The sequence below is a fragment of the Pholcus phalangioides genome, unplaced genomic scaffold, assembly GCF_987345545.1.
Source record: "Pholcus phalangioides strain wild (caught in Gottingen) unplaced genomic scaffold, Ppha-v1.0 ptg000010l_1, whole genome shotgun sequence".
NCBI lineage: Eukaryota > Metazoa > Arthropoda > Arachnida > Araneae > Pholcidae > Pholcus > Pholcus phalangioides.
In genome coordinates, this window is record NW_028301603.1 from 35,301,302 (window position 1) to 35,319,047 (window position 17,746).

Genomic DNA, 17,746 nt, shown 5'->3' on the forward strand with positions numbered 1-17,746 from the left:
TGCTACACGCTCTGTTACCTATGCACATCCTGCATATGTCACCGTCTATTCTTATTATATGCGTTGCCAATATTTATCACTTTGCAGTTTTTATCTGATAATCAGGGTTTATGCAATGAGAAATTATTATGTGGCCGTAAAAGAGAAGTGACCGCATCTGAGGGGTGTCCGTTAATCAGGGGTTTCTGCAAAGAGTAATTATTACCTGGCTTGTGTGTGAAAGAGGAGTGACCATCTGAAGGGGTGTCCACATCAGGGAGTTTATTCAATGAGAAATGATTATCTGGCGTAAAAGAGGATTGACCGAATCTGGAGGGTGTCCGTTAAACAGGGGGGGGGTGTCCGTTAATCAGGGGTTTCTGCAATAAGGAATTATTACCTGGCCATAAAAGAAGAGTGACCGCCTCTGAGGGGTGTCCGTTAAGAGGAATTTTATTGTATTATGTCTCATTTTTGGAAGCATGAAAGCATGTATAAAATGCATTCAGATAATTCAATGGCATTTCTTGAAATAATATGCACTGTATATTTGTATCCCTTTTTGCTTTCAGTACTATATTTCATATGTGTATGATATATGTATTATTTTCCTCTCTTACAGGAGCATACGCAGGTCAGTAGGAAAAATATGATGGCTATTCTTTCGACATAAGTGTAATTTCTAATCTATTTACGTAACGAGAGACCATTTGTAATGTTCGATAAATAAAAACAATGGCTAGAGTTAGGGTAGCTCATGTATATCATGTTTCCATGTCTACCAGTAGCACTAATTTCCTAAAGAATCGTGGAACTAAAATAACTTTTGACGTGGAATAAGTCATGCATTTTTAAACGTGTAATTTGTGTACAGTGGAACCTCCCCTAACGAACACTGCCCGTTAGCAGATACTTTTCTGATCCCTGGTCCTATGGAATAGGGCTTTATAAGGTGTTTCACTCTCCGTTAGCGGATAATCAAGATAGCGGGCAGTAAAATCAGACAAACTCTGATTCTTTTTTAAAAGTCTAATTTATTGATTTTGTCCCTCAATCGAGAATTTATCATATTCGACGGTGATTATGTATAATCTCAGGCCGGGTATTGGTAGAATATGATAATCCGGAAATCAATGATTTTATTAACGGAACATAACTATGGCCTGGGTGGTAATTCAAAATGGTAATGTTAGTTTTGGTTGCACGTGCTGATACATGAGAAGAAAGCCAACATTACGAGATTGATAATGTTGTTATGAATGTTTTTAACTTCTTCTCACACTTATTTTACATTGATTCACTTTTCATTGCAATTAATGTGCAGTGCACGTATTATGTGCGTGGGCAAAAATAATTAATTGGTTTAATGACGAGAGGAAAGGTTATAAATTTTTCCATTTTTATCACACACTTTTTATTTGGGAATTATGCATAATCGCAGGTGAAAGTTATAAATGTAGTCACACACACACGCATTTTAACATTAACATTTATGGGAACTAATTGCCACCAAACCAAAGTCGAATAAATGTGGAGGTCGTATATATAAGCAAGGTTCCGCTGTACCTCCCCATTAGCGGACAAACTTTTTGGTCCTATGGGTGTCCGTTATCGAGAGGTTATATTGTGCCAAGCTTTATTTGTCGGTCTCAAAAAAAAAAAAACTTAATAACTTGAAAACTATAAATGATATGTGAATGAATGATGCCGCATTCGATAGAGCATTGAGTAAAAAGCATGTTAAAAAACTGATTTTTCACTAACACATCAACTGATGCAACAGTGTTGTGAGTCATTTTGCACTAAAATCGAGATGCGCTGAGGATAGAAATTAGAATAGCTTTGGGTGGACTCTTGCGTGATATCACGTTGTGTAAAGTGTTGTTTGATTGGTGAGTTTTACAAACGGGTAGCAAATATTGGACATGTGTCAAAATCATGTTTCGGAAAAAGCTATTTTATTTCTTACTCGAAGTGTCGAGTAAAATGTGACAATTTGGTACGCGTATGGGGGCGGGGGGAAGAAGCTTAAACAGTACCAAAATGTACTCAAAGAGAGAGAACGTCTCATGAAAATTTCCAATAAGTCTGCATTAAATGTCAAATGATTCAATCGGGAGAATCTGAAATTCAAAGAGCCCGAAAGTCAAGAGGGGATTCCATAATTTCCATGCTACTGGAGTTAAAACAGGACACATTTAATGCCAATTGGTGTGGTCTGGAGTTGGAAAATGATTGTGGAGCTCAGGGTTGTAGATACTGACGAGAGACACCCCGGGCTCTATAACACAAGGGAGTTTCAGCACATTGTTGCATGGGAACCCGGGTGCGTCCAGAGATTTCTTGAAATTTGAAAATGACATCGCAGGCCGTCACTGGCAGCAAATGAACGTTTTCACAGATGAACAGTTGCAATTGTGGTGGACGTTGCCAGTGTATTCCAGCTACTGTAATCAAAATAAAATTTGTCAAATTAAACCAATCACATGTATAACATCCGAAATAAATTATACAAATGGGCAGTAAATGAATAATACTTGATACAGTGGAACCTCCGCTAACAAACACACCCGATTGAAAATAAAATCATTAACTATTCAGCTTTTAATCCGTTTTGATCGAATAATGTATAGGTAGAAAGAGGGAAATCTCGAGTTTCATGCAGTTGTCGACAGCTAGCGCTAACGCTCTTCCTTCGGACGCCACTTCAGTGTTTGTCAAGATGACGACTGCACAACAGAAATCGTTTTGTGTTCTAAGCTTCTGAAGTGTGAGTCCGTAACAACTGTTCATTGTGCTTTTTGTCGACAATACCTTGAACTTACTAACACTCAGAGTATTAGGCGATGGTATAAACAATTCCAACACACGAATTGTATGTGTGAAGGGAAATCCCTGGGCCGGCACCGCATGTCAGACGCAAATGCCGCAGACGCAAGAGCGCATCCGACAAATTTCGCGCGTAGTCCACAGAAATCCACTCGCAGTGGATGCAAACATGCTCGCAAGAGTTTCGGACGAATTTGACTACCGTATAGACAGACATATGCCATGCATCCCAAGGTGGACATATTTAGCACCTTTAATTTGGTTTATAAAAAACTTTATGATTAACCCTGTAATATAAAACTAAGTATCTATGTTCAATATTTTTCGTAATATACGCATTTCAAATCAGGTGATTCTTTCTGAAACACCCTGTATTTCACTCCTCGTTAACGGACACTCTCGATAGCAGGCAACCGCACTGGAGTGTGGTTCTACAGTGCTCCTAAACTGTGCCACATGTCACTCAAGGGGTCTCTAAATGTGCTAAGGATCGTTTAAGTGTTCTGCAACCATGTCGCGGGTTACTTAAGTGACCTTTGAATGAGAAAGTGATCTTTAGGGATCCGAAAATGTGCCACGGGCCACTAAAATGCTCTGGAATTGTGCCACGAGCCATTTAAGCGATCTGTAAATGTGCCGCTTAGTTCATTTTTACAAAATTGGGTTTGAGTGGGCAAGCTACATTAGATAACATTCAGGGCCGCATTTGGTCCGCGGGTCAAGGGTTTACCATATATGGCTTAAAGGGTGGGTCGCAATGAATTTCTTATTGAGAAATTTTGAGTTCTTACCCTTCAAATAGCATTCAAATTAACGGAAATCGATTATAATAGCATATAAAGGTATTTTCTTTTGAAAAAATTTTTCCAAAATGTTTTCCCATTAAAAATTTTTTTTTCGTCTGGGAGGGGGGAGCCGCACGAGCCCCGTATGCTCTCCTCCCACGTACGTTTCTGATCCCAATATGCGTTAGGAGGTAAGGGGCAGTGCTGACGAAATTTTCTACAGGGGGGGGGGGGGGTCAGACTTTTGCTGACGGATCAAAAATGGCTAAAAACTTGCTTACGTAATACTTGAACGGCCCCATACTTGCACAATGTTTTAGTCACTCACATACCTGCACATTGTTTTTGTCACTCACATACCTGCACATTGTTTTTGTCACTCACATATCTGCACACGCTCTAGGTCACTCTTTTGGTTGCTTACTGGTATGGTTCCTTGCTTCATGGGTCAATCTTTTAATCATTTACACGTTTACATATGCTCTAGGTCAGTTTCCCAACTTTTTTTTGTCCCATCGCCCCCTGCTTCAGAATTTTTTTTTCTCCTATCGCCCCCCAATGCAATCTAACCCATAGGATCTTATGTTAAGCCCGTAGAGAGAGGGAGAGAAACAGAGAGAGAGCTTCTACCGCCCCCTGGAACATTCGATCGCCCCCGAGGGGGCGTTAACACCCACGTTGGGAATCACTATGTCATAGTTTCTCAAACTTTTTGTTCAATCACCCCCTTCTTAAGAAATTGTTTCCCCTCATCGCCCTCCCCCCTCCCCAACTCAAGTGTATCCATAGGATCCTATGTTATACTCGTAGCTTCTATCGCCCCCTGGGCAATTCCATCTCCCACTTTGGGAGACACTGCTCTAGGTCATTGTTTTGGTGTTTCACTTGCTTGCTCACGCTCTAAACACTCACGTGCTTGCAAATTCTCTGAGTCGATTTTTTGGTCACCCACTGTTCTAGCCCTTGCTGTCTGGGCAGAGGCTGATTTATTGCGCGTTATACAAATTTTGCTGCCGCCTTCTCCCATTCAACTAATTTTCTTGGCCTCTTATTCCTCAAATTTTCCGCCGAACCGAACTCTCCGCCCCGGTCACTCTCCACAATTATTATTATTGAGAGCGGCGACCCTGATTCCATAATAATGGAGAACGGTGAGCTCCCTAGAAAACTCAAGGTTTCTATATTTGATTCAGATATTTTTGTGACGTTTGTTACCGACTGTGATTTGTGAAGTAGTCTACGGGGAAAAAGTCACACATTTTCCCAAGCTCTAATGCAATATAATGGCTTATGTTTTAAGTTTGAAAATAGTACTGGCAAGATATTTGATAGCGACAATCACACACAATACGCATTGTACACCTATAAAGACTAACGGTTAAACACTTAACATGTTATAATCATGGCTAGCAGCTTTCAGCTCTATGTATATTTTACTAAAACTGAATGAAAAAATTAAACATGAAAAACGGCATTTCTCAAGAACAAAGAGAAACAGTTACGAATGTTGTGTTATACAGGATGTCCTAAAGGAAAAAAGATCGGGATGCGGTAAAAATGCAACTTTTTGTTGCATTTCCTCCAAATTTAGTCAGACAGAATATTAAGAAAAGCTACAATTTTCTACAACAGACGCTGTAGAAGTTACAACGTTACAATCGTGTGTGTGTGGAACACTTTAAAATAACATATGAAGAGATTGATGTCCATGACAATTTAATTATCTTAAAAAAATTACTTATAATGAAAATTTATGTGTGAAAACAATAAAAGACACACTTCATCTATTTACAATATGCATATATCTATGATCTATATTTATAATATCTTAGAAGAAAATTCTCAAAAACCCCAAGCAAACGTCTTGAAAGGAGTGGCAGAATTCAGGCAGAGTTTTGAAATTGGTTATAAATTTCGTTAACAGATGGCAGTGCAGTCTGAAATGTAAAAATACGGTATTTCCCTTGGAAGAGGTTTTTTTTTTTCGAAATTCCGGCTAAGACGTTTGCAGGTCTTTTTGCGAACTTCGTTCTGAGATCACATGCCAGTGCTGCAAAGGGAGGATATTTTCAAACGGTCGTATTTCATTCTGTTCCAGACTTTTATTCTATTCAAGATTGTAGAATACAGAATGAACCGAACACTTCCAGGCTCTATCGCTACTGCAATTCAAGCACAGTGGTCATAAGATCGCGGACGTGCCGGGAAAAACCTACCAGTGTTCCGCACTGGCGAAGCCACCCCAGGGCGTCCCTCGCCAAATCTCTCGACACCATGCCTTCATCCCATTCCCAACCCAACAATAGCCCGGCATCGCCAGGATGTTCGTACCCCCAAATCCCAACTAAACATCCTCAGCCGAGTCCCACAACCGCCACCACCCAAAAACCCCACACCACGCCCCGCGACCGAACTCCCCCGCCCCATTCAAGACTGCAACGTCATCTCTTACAAATACTAAAGCTTGATTTGAAATAGTGACGCTGAAAATTTACTGTTTTCCTAAGCACAATGCAGCAAATGGTGAATTTATATCGTTTGCCATTCTTTTCTGTTCATTTTTTGAATCGGTCCGTCAATTTTGGGACAACCTGTTAAAACAATCATATTTAAAACAAAATTTACTGAATATAGTAATTAAATGGTTTGTGAATTTCAATGTTATCAATTATGCAATCAATATTCTTTACCTTTCCAGATGTAAGTGAAAATATTCAGTTGAACTCATGAAGTTATTAAGATAGTTTTTATGCTATTATTTTGCGGGATGAAGGGTCTATAGTCATGTGGTTTGCAGTTTAGCTTCTTAAACTTTCCAAGTTAGCATCATGAAATGATAATTACGCATCTTGGAAAATGGATCAAATACTCAAACCCGAGTCCAAAGGTTATTTGAGGGGTTCACAACCACAGTGGACCAAGTCCATTTATCTTTATTATGGATAATAACAACTTAAAAAGTCTTTGATAGATAATTAGTTCAGTTTAAGTGCTGTAAAGGAATTAAATGTGTCAAAGTTCAGTTAAAACTAGGACTGCGAATCGATTAAAATTTTTTACTGGTTAACAAAAAGTTTTAATCGATTAATCGAATTTTAATCGAATATTTTTTGTTTCCATATAATGTAAATAGATGCTTATAAATATGTATTTCTTGATTTCCCTCACCTATTCGGTAGATGCAAACAAATATAAGAATAGGTTAATTAATTGAGGCTGCCCGCTTCAAGCAGTTTAATATGCTGAGCATAATTGCCATAACCTGTAATTTTTTTAATTTCGATCTCGTCGTTTTGTTTTTAAAAAGTCAGTTATTTTTAGTTATTATTCATTAATTTGGAAATTACTTCGGATTATATTGTTGCTTGTTTTTTTAGAAACTTCTTCCAAATGGCACTTGTGAGGAGATGAAATAATGCTTCTAAGAATACAAAAAACTAACGTTCACAATGGAGTCTGGTCGTCTTCTAAAACTTCTATCAAACTCAATTTGAAATTGGAATCATCAGTTCTCTTTGAATCTAATTTGATCAAAATATTGATTAAACAATTTTCTGCATAAAACATGATTTATAAGATATCTAATCAATTTCTTCAAAAAAAAAAAATCAAGTCAATTTACAAACTGTTTCAATAACAATTTTAATCAAATTTTAATCGAATCGATCGATTCAATTAACTCAACTAAAATTTAACTGCGATGAGCATTTGATCGATTTACTGACTCAATTAATTGATTGATCGGACCAGCCTTAGTTAAAACTATCATTTTGGACTATCACATGGACTTGGTCTAATGGTTGTGAACCCTTCATTTATGTGGTCAAATACGTTATAATTTGACAAAATAAAAATCGTTCATATCCTGCATTTCGACGCCGTCTTCAGAGGATAATAATATAAAATGTGTTGAAATGCATTAGGGAACTTCGTATTTTTAGGCGTGTTTGCCTTTCCCATTTGTTCTTGTTTTGCGATTATACGTATCAGGCGAAATATTTTATTAACAGTTCTCGAATTCCAAGGTACAATGTGTCGAGGTTTATGCCGTTCCAACGTGCATGATCTTTCATGTACTCTTCCATTTCGATTTAATGGCATAAAGACATGCACATATAAATTTATTATCATGGTTGTAATGTACTGATATGTGTCGCTCACTTGTTACTCACTTGAACATTTCTACTTATGAAAGCTTAATGATTATTTACTCATTTACTGTTTTTCTGCTTTTAGGAGTTGGAAGTAGGTATTATGTTTTACATCAGTGTTTCTTACCCCATTTTTTCGCCCATGCTCCCCCTTTAAAACACATTTTTCCCTCCACACCGTCTTATCAATACCCCCCCCCCCTCCACCCAATCAAAGAATGAGACCCTTCTTACTTGCTGAACTGATTTGAAATTGACAATGAAGAACAATTCCAACAGAAGGTCTTAAGATTTTCTGGTTCGGTGAGGGTTTTCGTGCGGAATCGACAATGCCGTATCACCTCCATGGGCTCTGGGATTAAAAAAGAAAGTTGAGGATGCTCGCCCCCCCCCCCTTCTTTAACTGGAAACAACACCTTACTATCGTAAATCATGGGACTAGGTCTCATCATGTAGAACTCGTGTTGACATCAGGGACATGCTTAGAGGGACCCATGTTTTAATATGACCCTTGTTGTGTGCAAGGCCACTTTGACATCATTCCCCCCCCCCCCCACAATGGCTTGGAGTACCTGTATACAAATTCACGTATTATACTCGAAAAAATAAATAATATGGGGAATATCATTATCGTGGGGTCCAACGCACTCAAAGAACCTAGGCTAAGTGGGCGTATGTAGTAAGACGGCAATGGCGTTATTAGCAGATCGGCTTCATTCTGAAATAGTTACACTTTTTCCCACCATAATTCCACTTAAAGCTTCATTTCTTTATGCATTATCTGAATTTTTTTCACAGGGCTTTTGCCCCCCCCCCCCTTCTTAGTAGCCTCCCACGCATGGGTTCCATTTAACATCGTTTTCACCCGTGGCATGGGTTCCAATCCACCTTGTGTGAGCCATGACGTCAAGTGATGACCTCTTGGGATAGTCATCGGTCAGCTATACATATACCTAATATACCGTCCAATGCCTGAGAGAGACATGATATATGACGCATTGTGGAGAAACAAACATTTATAATTTTCCTCTGCTTTTCTAACATATGGGCTCCGTTCATCTGAAACCAAATTACTCACGTCTATCCAGTCAAACCAAACATCAGATGCAGGGAAACATCAATCTGTCAGATTAATTGTTTGCGTTTAAATGGAGTTAGTTGGATTTGGGGGGGGGGGGAAGGCTTTCGGATAATTTTGTTCTCAATGCTCAAAATATCCAAGTTTTACAGACTATGGCCTGTGAAATTAACTAACTATTAAAACTATGGAAAAATAGGCATTTATGGCAAGATAATTAGATAAAAGGCATTTTTAGCAAAAAAGATTGAAAATAGGCAAAAAAAAGCATTTTCAGCAAAAAGGTTTGAAAATAGGCAAAAAAAAGCCTGAACTTCCAGTCTTTATTCATCATGGTTTATATACGTCCGGCAGTAGTCCATATATCAATGTCAAGACCGCGCCCAACCGGGGCAACTGTCGCGATAGGCGGTCCAATTCGATGCCATGTCATTTGAAAACCATGACCAACGACAGACTTTGTATAATGTATAATGACCGCGCCCACTCTGGGCACCTGTCACGCCGTAAGCGGTCAGAAGGAAATGAGTTCTTTGTATATATTGTATATTTGCAACAATAAAACTTTTTCTGGGGATTTTTTGGATCGGCGTCCGGGGGGTGGTTGGGGACGGCGTCGGCGTCTACTGGGTTTGTGGGGTCCCCCTGTGCTTGCCCTGGATGGGGGGAGCTGCTGGCCGAGGTTGCTCCGGGCAATGGGGGTAAGGGGACCAGGCATCACGGCCTGCTTACGGCCCGGAGCACCAATCCTAGAGTCGAGGGCCGGAGGCGCCGGACCGGGGGGCTTGGATTCCAGGCCCTCCGGTCCGGCGTTGCTGGCCCTCTCCAGCGTGGTCCAACCCTCCCGGGTAAACGGCTTACATCCCACCAGGGACAGAGCCTGGACTACGACTGGCCTTTAAGTCTTTATTCATGATGAATAGGCTCACAGCATTAGAAAAATACGAAAACTTATTTTTCTACAACAACCTTTCTACCGATAATTTCATAGTTTCCATAATCACAGTCATATGAACGTGCAAGGAATTAACATGTATGTGCGTTACGGTAGACGTGATAAATCCGGTTATTTTACATAATTATCGGTTATTATGAATAAGCGCCGAACATTTAGGAAAGTTTGATAAATTTCCTTTTACCAATCGCTTTCAACGGTGATTATGCATAGTAGACAAGCGTCATTGGTAAATTTCATAAGTGCTAAACAGATTTTCACTTTTACCAACAATTACTCATAACACCCAAGCGTCATTCCAATGATGAATCGCATTGGATCATAAACTATTGATGATAATTCGTACATGAAGGTATATTGTATAATTATTTCGGAGTGCGATCGTAAGATTTGTTATCATTATATCGGGGTCGCACTACATATATACACATACTATACTCCTTTGGAATTTTTTTCGTATTTATCAAATTCACAAATTACACTAGGGCACTATGCATAATCACAGATGAGGCCGATAAATTTCAAATATTTATCAAATTTACCGACGGCATTTAGGTATTACGCATATTCACTGGCAATAGTGTCAAATTTGTCATACTTACCAAGAAGATTGCGTAATAACAGATTTGTCAGATTTACCGTAACATATATACTCCTTGTATTTCTCCATATTATAATCTGGCTCACACTTGAAATTTATCAAGAGTAAATGATTTTATCCTATTCCCGGTGATTTATTGTATTTTCGAATTTTTAGGAACCGAAAGAAGATGCAGGTGACGACAAAGAGGGAAAGGTGAGCTGTGGCATTTTGATGTCTATACACTGTTTGGTCATATTTATAAATGTAAGGTAGATGGTTCTCTTTCTATCAACATGAAAATCCGTAATGCAAATCCCACTTCTTTGAGGGGAGAAAAACATTCAATAATCCTCATATGTAAATATCAAACCTATCAAGATTTGGATTGAGTAGATAAGGAATATAAATATACAGGGTGCATATAGGGGGTATGACATTTCACTGGTGAATCGTTGATGATAGAAGTAAACTTCCAATTAGAAAAAAGCTTCCAAATAACGGATAGTACTCAGGTATGTCATTCATGGTTCAAGGGGGTTGTTTAGTTATTAAAACAAAAAAATTAACTTTTCATACAATCCCCATGTGCTCAGAAAACCAATTAGAAAGATGGTGCGCTGTCTCTCTTGATGCCAACAAAAGAAAAAATTCACGTTTCTATTCACCGAGATATTCGAATTTTTGAAAAAAAAAAAGGAAGAAAGTCGAGAGAAAACCAGCTGTAAATGAGTAAAAAAAACTATTTTAACCGCATTTAACGCTGTTTTTTACCCGAAATTTCCATCGTTTTTCCAATTCGAATATCTCCACGAATCACTAAGAAACTTGATATTTTTTTGGCATCAGGGCACAACCACTTTTTATTTGGGGTTTCGCTCACACGGGGACTGTGTAAAAAAAAAATTTTTTTGAATAATTATACATACAATCCCTTTCAAAATCAATGGCATATCTGAGTACTACATGTGATTTGGACGCTTTTTCTGATTGTAAGTATACTTCCAGGATCAACGTTTCGCCAGTAAAACGCGGCAAGGGGAATTACGGAGTCACCCTGTATACCATTTGTTACCTTCAGAAAACGATTTTTACAAAGTATTTGATTTAAACATTCATTTTCATTACGACTCCTCAAAAAAAAAAAAAAAGCAGCACAAAGATATTCTGATTTTGTTTTCTTCAACTTATAATCTGTGTATTGTACGCATGAAATCATAATAATTGGGATGCTTCTATCATTATCAGTACCGTTACTGTTACGGATTTTGTTCCTAACCATTAAGTGAATGAATACGTCAACTGATAAATTTTAAGCTAACTAACAACATGCAAGTTGCTTTAAATCAACGAACTCAATGATAGTGATTTCACAACTCCATATACAGTGAAACCTCGCTGTAACGATGCTCGATGAAACGATATAAATTCCTCTTCAATGATTTTTTTTTCCTTCAAATCTTGGAAAAGCTTTAACTTTCTTTTCAAGTTCTTTTCCAAATCAAATCATCAAATGTCTTTTTTCATCAAATGTTTGGAATTGCCTGTAATCTAATGTTAAACCACTCTCGATATAACGATATACATTTACTACGATAAATCCGATATTTTTTTAAATATGTGAAAACCCCTACAACGATATTTTTTGATAATTTTCTCAAAATCATTTTGAACTTGATTTCAACTTCGTCACTTGTTTTCGTTCTCCCGACTGCTTCTTACTACACCGGTATTTCGCACTACAGAGTCACCGAAAGCGCTGAGGAAGTTATTGGTGTTGCCACTTTCTAGCATATTTTCCAGTGTTACTAGCAATGCCGATTCAGAAAAGATGACAACGACAGCATAAATTTGATGGCATGATTTAATGATTATGGCGCATCTCGATAAAGCGATAATCCCTCTACGACGATATATTTTCTCTTGGTCCGGAGAATATCGTTATATCGAGGTTTCACTGTAACATAGAAATTATAAGTCAACTTAAAAACAGAGGAGAAAAAATTGTCTAAAGGTACCGTATTTAAGAGGAAGGAACCCATGACTGATACATAAAACTGGAAAAATTGGTATTACAATGGAACTCTAACGGACACTCCCGTTGACGGACACTTTTCTGATTCCCGATCCCGTGGAATAGGGCCTTCATGTACTTCACTCTCCATTAGCGGACAGTAAAATCAAATTTTGATTTTTTTTCAAAAAACTAATTTATTGATTTTGTCTCTTAATCGAGAATTCATCATATTCAACGGTGATTATGTATAATCCCAGCTGGGTATTGGTAAATATGGTAATCCGGCAATCGATTACTTATTAACGGAACATAACTATGGCCCAGGATGGTAATTCAAAATGGTAATGTTAGTTTTGTGTGCACATGTTGATACATATGAAGAAAGCCAACATTACGATATTGATAATGTTGTTATAAATGTTTAACTTCTTCGCAATTATTTTACATTAATTTACTTTTCATTGCAGTTAATGTGTAGTGCACGTATCATGCGAGGGAATAATAATTAATTGGTTTAATGAAGAGAGGAAAGGTTATAAAGTTTTCCATATTTATCACACGTTCCATTTTTATTTGGGAATTATGCATAATCGCAGGTGGAAGTGATAAATGCAGTGAAATTTCAAATCAAGCTTTCTTTATTCAGACAATTGGTGATTATTCATAACCACCGCACCGGTGTTCAATTTTACACATACACAGTAACATATGCATTTTAACATTAACATTTATAGGAACTAATTGCGACCGAAACCAAACGTCGTATAAATGTGTAGGTCGTATAAACGAGGTTCCGCTATACATCGCACCTCCCCATTAGCCGACAAAGATTTTGGTCCCATGGGTGTCCGTTATCGAGAGGTTCTACTGTAACAGCAAAGATAATGAATGTTGTTATAAAAATGACAAGAATGCCTCAAGATTTGACATAATTGACGATAAGACGTTACGTGTAAAATATATGACGGGACATAATACTATAAGATTTGCCAAAAAATAAATGTATTCAAAAAAGAATAGATGGATTATGAATTACGCATGTTACGGCAAATGTGATAAATGCGGTTATTATGCGTACTTACCAAGCATTTCGGTATGTTTGATGAATTTCCTTAAATTTTTTCACTTTTACGTGGTTATGCATAGTACCCAAGCATCGTTGGTAAATTTGATCGGATATTGTTCGCAATCGTGATTTCGTATTGGGAAATTTAATAAATCGTTCCCATTGCCGTTATAAAATTTAGATGACCGTAATAATGAGACAAAGTCTGAACCGAATGTAACGAACTCTGATTTAATGAAATTTTACCGAACGTCTCCGGAGTAATTCCTATCGACGATGATAGCGATCTCTCATTTCATAAATTTTACCATCTTGCCCGATATAACGAACTCTCATTCAACAAATTCTTTGATTTTACGATTTTTTTTGGAAGTTTATGTGCGTTTACAATCAGACACAAAAATAACAAACTCCTATTTGACGAATTCTGCAATCGCGGCTCGATATAACGAATTCCTATTTAACAAATTTTGCGATTGTACAGCGATATAATGAACTTAACTTTATTTAACAAATTTCATGATCTTACACTGATATAATAAAGTGTCATCCGACAAATTTCGCGAAGAAGAACCCCGATTAAAAAACTAATCGGAAAAAATCCGATATTTTTATTCCTTAAATCGATAAAAATAAAATCATGATATATCGGTTTGTAATATTTGTTATAGGAGTTCGTTATATCGGGGCCCGATTATATTTATCAAACTTACTAGGTCCATTTGGAAATTTTTTCATGTTTATCAGATTCAATAATTATATCGGTACATTATGCATAATCTCAGCCGCCTGGCAGTCGAGTGGTTAGGGAACTGGCTTCTCACTGTGCAGGTCTGGGTTCGAATCCCGGTTCGGGCATGGATGTTTACTAACACTAACAAATTCCCTGGACGGATCATACTGATCCCTTGGGAATACGTGTGGATCACGTTATAAATAATTTAAAGAAAAAAAAAAAAAAAAAAGGGGGGGGGCGGTAGCCCAGGTCGATAAGATGCTCGCGTAGAGTACCAAAGGATGTTTAGAGGTATCGCGAGTTCTATACCCGGTTCGTCCTTGTCAGAAAACTTTCCTGACACAGGGGTACAACAAAAAACGGCGACTTGACCGCAGCAAAAAATTGCTACCGCAGGGAGTCCCCCCCATCGAGGGGTTAGCGCACCAACCTCGCGATGAGTATGAAAAACAAGCCTGACGTTCGGAATCGGCAATAAATTGTAGGTCCCGGTCTAATTAGCCTTCGAGTGCAGAAAAATGACCGTGGTGCGACAAAAATGATCAAATGAGCATAATCTCTGGTATAAGTGATAAATTTTTTAGTATCCATCAAATTTACCAACAGCCATTTGGTACTATGCATAATCTTCCGTAAAAGTGATAAATTTATCAAACTTGTCAAGATGATTGATAAGTATGCATAATAACCGTTTTATCACACACACACATTTAACATATATATTTTAAAATAATTCATTTATCCAAATTGAGTTTTTTTTTAAAATTAAGTTCATCTTCCTATATTGCAGAAAGTAAGTGTTCATCTCTTTTTTTCATTTCGCAAATTCGTAATTTTTGTGTTGGGGGTCATTTAAGTATTACGTCAGCATCGATGGGGAAAGGGGGGGGTGTTCCGATTTGCTCAGTTTTGATGACAAAGGGGAGGGGGTTCGGATGATGCTTACGTCATCAACCACTCTTTATAAAAATATGAAATATGCTTAATAGTATCTTATTCGGTGCGTGTCGAAAGATAGAAAACCCTTTCCCTAGTTTGTGGGTACGTGAACTAACATTCTCCCTATTGACAAGTCCCCCTAAAGAGCCACTTTAGTGGCACGGATCCAACTCATCTGGAAATGTGTCCGGGCCACTTAAGTGCTCTGGAACTGATCCACGCATCTCTCAAGTGATTCGTAATTATGCCGCGGGTGACTTGAGTGATGTACAACTGTACTGGAGCCGCTTAAATGGTCTAAATCTGTGTCACTCTCAAGAGATCTCTAAATGTGCCACGGATCGCTCAAGTGTTCTGGATTTGTATCGCGGGTTACTTAAGTGATCTGAAAATGAGCGACGTGGCCGCTTAAATGCTCTGGAATTGTGCTAACGGTGACTTAGACGATCCGTAAATGCACCACTTAGTTCAGTTTTACAAAATTAGGTTTGGGAATCAGGCCCCATCAGATAACCCCCAAGGGCTACATTTGGTCTACGGGACAAGCGTTTACCATATTTAACTTGGGGGGGGGGGAGGGTCGAAATAAATTTCTTAAAAATAAATTTTGAGTTCTAAGCCTTCACATGGCATTGGAATTAACAGAAATTCATTATAATGACATATTTTTTGTATTTATATTTATATATATATATATAATATTTATATAAATATTTTTTTCATTAAAATTTGTTGTTGATCGTCTGGTAGGGGTACGAGCCTCCCTTTACTCCCTCCCCGCCGCGTACGTCTCTGATCCCGCAAATATTCGTTAAAAAGTATGGGGAGTGCTGACGAAAATTTGCTGACAAGGGAGGGAGGGAGGGAGGTCAGAGTTTTGTTGACAAGAGGGGGGGGGTCAAAAATGACTAAAAATTTCCTTACGTAATACTTGTACGATCCCTTACCTCATGTATAAAATAAGTTCAGTGATATCTCTGCTTTCGTCGGTAAAACGTCCGCAAACAATCCAAGACCGTCGAAAACTGAGGCAATCATTTCCTTATGAATCTCTCAATGTAAATTCAATTAATTCGTTCTAGACACTCCAAAATAATACCGGAAACACATTTTATAGAGAATAAAATATAGTGTTTAGTACTGAAAGCAATAAGAAATTGATACAAAATGAATACAAAAGACTAATGTAAAGGGCAAATGAACTTTTAATATGTGAATTTGTATACCTTTCTGAAGATTCTTCTTGGTGCATGCAAGACGGAGAGAAGTGCAGATATTATTGTTTGGAAGGGGGAATCCTTTTTCCATAAAGGACCTTAAGGCTCAATTACATTGGGCGAGTAAGTAGCCGGCGAGCGAACCGGTTTCATCTAGCGCAGCGGATTTCAATTACACAGGGCTAGTAAAATCGCTCACTAGATGAGCGAGCAAATCCTTTTCTTTCCCTTCCTTTTTGCGTATTGTCGTCTTTCTCTTTTGTTGCGAGCCAAAGTGAGAGGGAAAAAAAAGTAGTCACGCCCATATTGGACCCGAGAGATAACAAAAACGCCGGCGAGTAGCGAAAAAAGTAGCCTACCCTTCAACTTTTCTCGCACTAGCAGAGCGAGCGGCGATTTTACTGGCTAACGTTATTACATAGAGCGAGTTTAGTTGCAGCGAGTAAAACAGCAAGCGAGTAGCTAGTAAACTCGAACAATGTAATTGAGCTTTTAGGTATCAAAGCACTATCTGTGGTCACTTCCCTTCTTGGTCTTTTGGAACTAGGACCAGCTTCAGAATCGGTGGACTCATTTCGCACAAGAAGGCTGAATGAACGAAGAGCCAGAGCTTCGCCACGGTACTTATCCGTCAAACCGAAAGATACCCAGGCTACATCGCCATATGGCAATATCGGCTCATTGTCCTCACGGACTGGATACCTCTGGAAATTTATTCATAAAAAACATATATCACAAAATATACATTACAATCATAACAACTATAAAATCATAATCTAAATATAAAATAAATCTGAGTATAAAATCAGTTGCGAGATCACAATCTACGTATACAATCGGAAATCAACGGCACTTATCCCTGTTGCCGAAATCTCTTCCAGTCCAGCTTCGTGGTAGAGTCCCGAACACGTACAAGAAGGCTGTGCGAAGAGGTCTGTTTCTTGCCGACTCTTTTAAGATTTGCCCAAAATGGGTCATGGCCTTCTTCTTCGAAGAGCCGCTGGGTCGATCTGGAAATTCTCTTTGGTCCTGTCGAACTGTTTGGCTAGACCTGCGGGGTGACGCTCCCACAACGAGAAACAACGTCACATTGAGCAGGAGAACGGAAATTAGCAGTGATGTCACGTGGGCACACCGACGAAATCCGACGCAGTCGAAGAAAACCGAGAAATTTTTCGCGGAAAAAATCAACGAAAACCGAAACCGACGATAAACGAAGTTAACGAAAAAAAAACCGAGTTATTACTGTATAATATTTATATGTATAACATTTTTTAATCAATTGTTTTGAAACCTGTTTCTCATTTTCCGATGTAGGGAGTAGGTATCTTTTACATCACAAACTCGAGTTTCTTTTATATGAAATGCTTTCTCCACATGCATGTTGCTCTCATTTTTACGCGTATCAATTGAA

General features: G+C 38.3%; 2 long non-coding RNA genes across 8 annotated transcripts in view; both read right to left on the bottom strand.

Annotated features, from left to right (window-relative positions):
• LOC149081348 (uncharacterized) overlaps window positions 1-17,746 on the bottom strand; it is a 151,113-nt gene that overhangs the window by 72,595 nt on the left and 60,772 nt on the right. The window lies entirely within an intron of this gene.
• LOC149081349 (uncharacterized) overlaps window positions 626-17,746 on the bottom strand; it is a 61,811-nt gene continuing 44,690 nt past the window's right edge. Inside the window, exons 2-4 of one of the 7 annotated variants that reach the window (XR_016193438.1) lie at window positions 16,342-17,036; window positions 16,063-16,200; window positions 626-2,426 (exon numbers count right to left, since the gene is read on the bottom strand). This is a non-coding gene — a long non-coding RNA (uncharacterized LOC149081349). Of the gene's footprint in view, window positions 2,427-7,035; window positions 7,115-13,002; window positions 13,242-16,062; window positions 16,201-16,341; window positions 17,037-17,746 lie in introns of those variants that run through there. The other 6 variants (XR_016193437.1, XR_016193441.1, XR_016193435.1 and 3 more) reach the window with 6 other exon arrangements.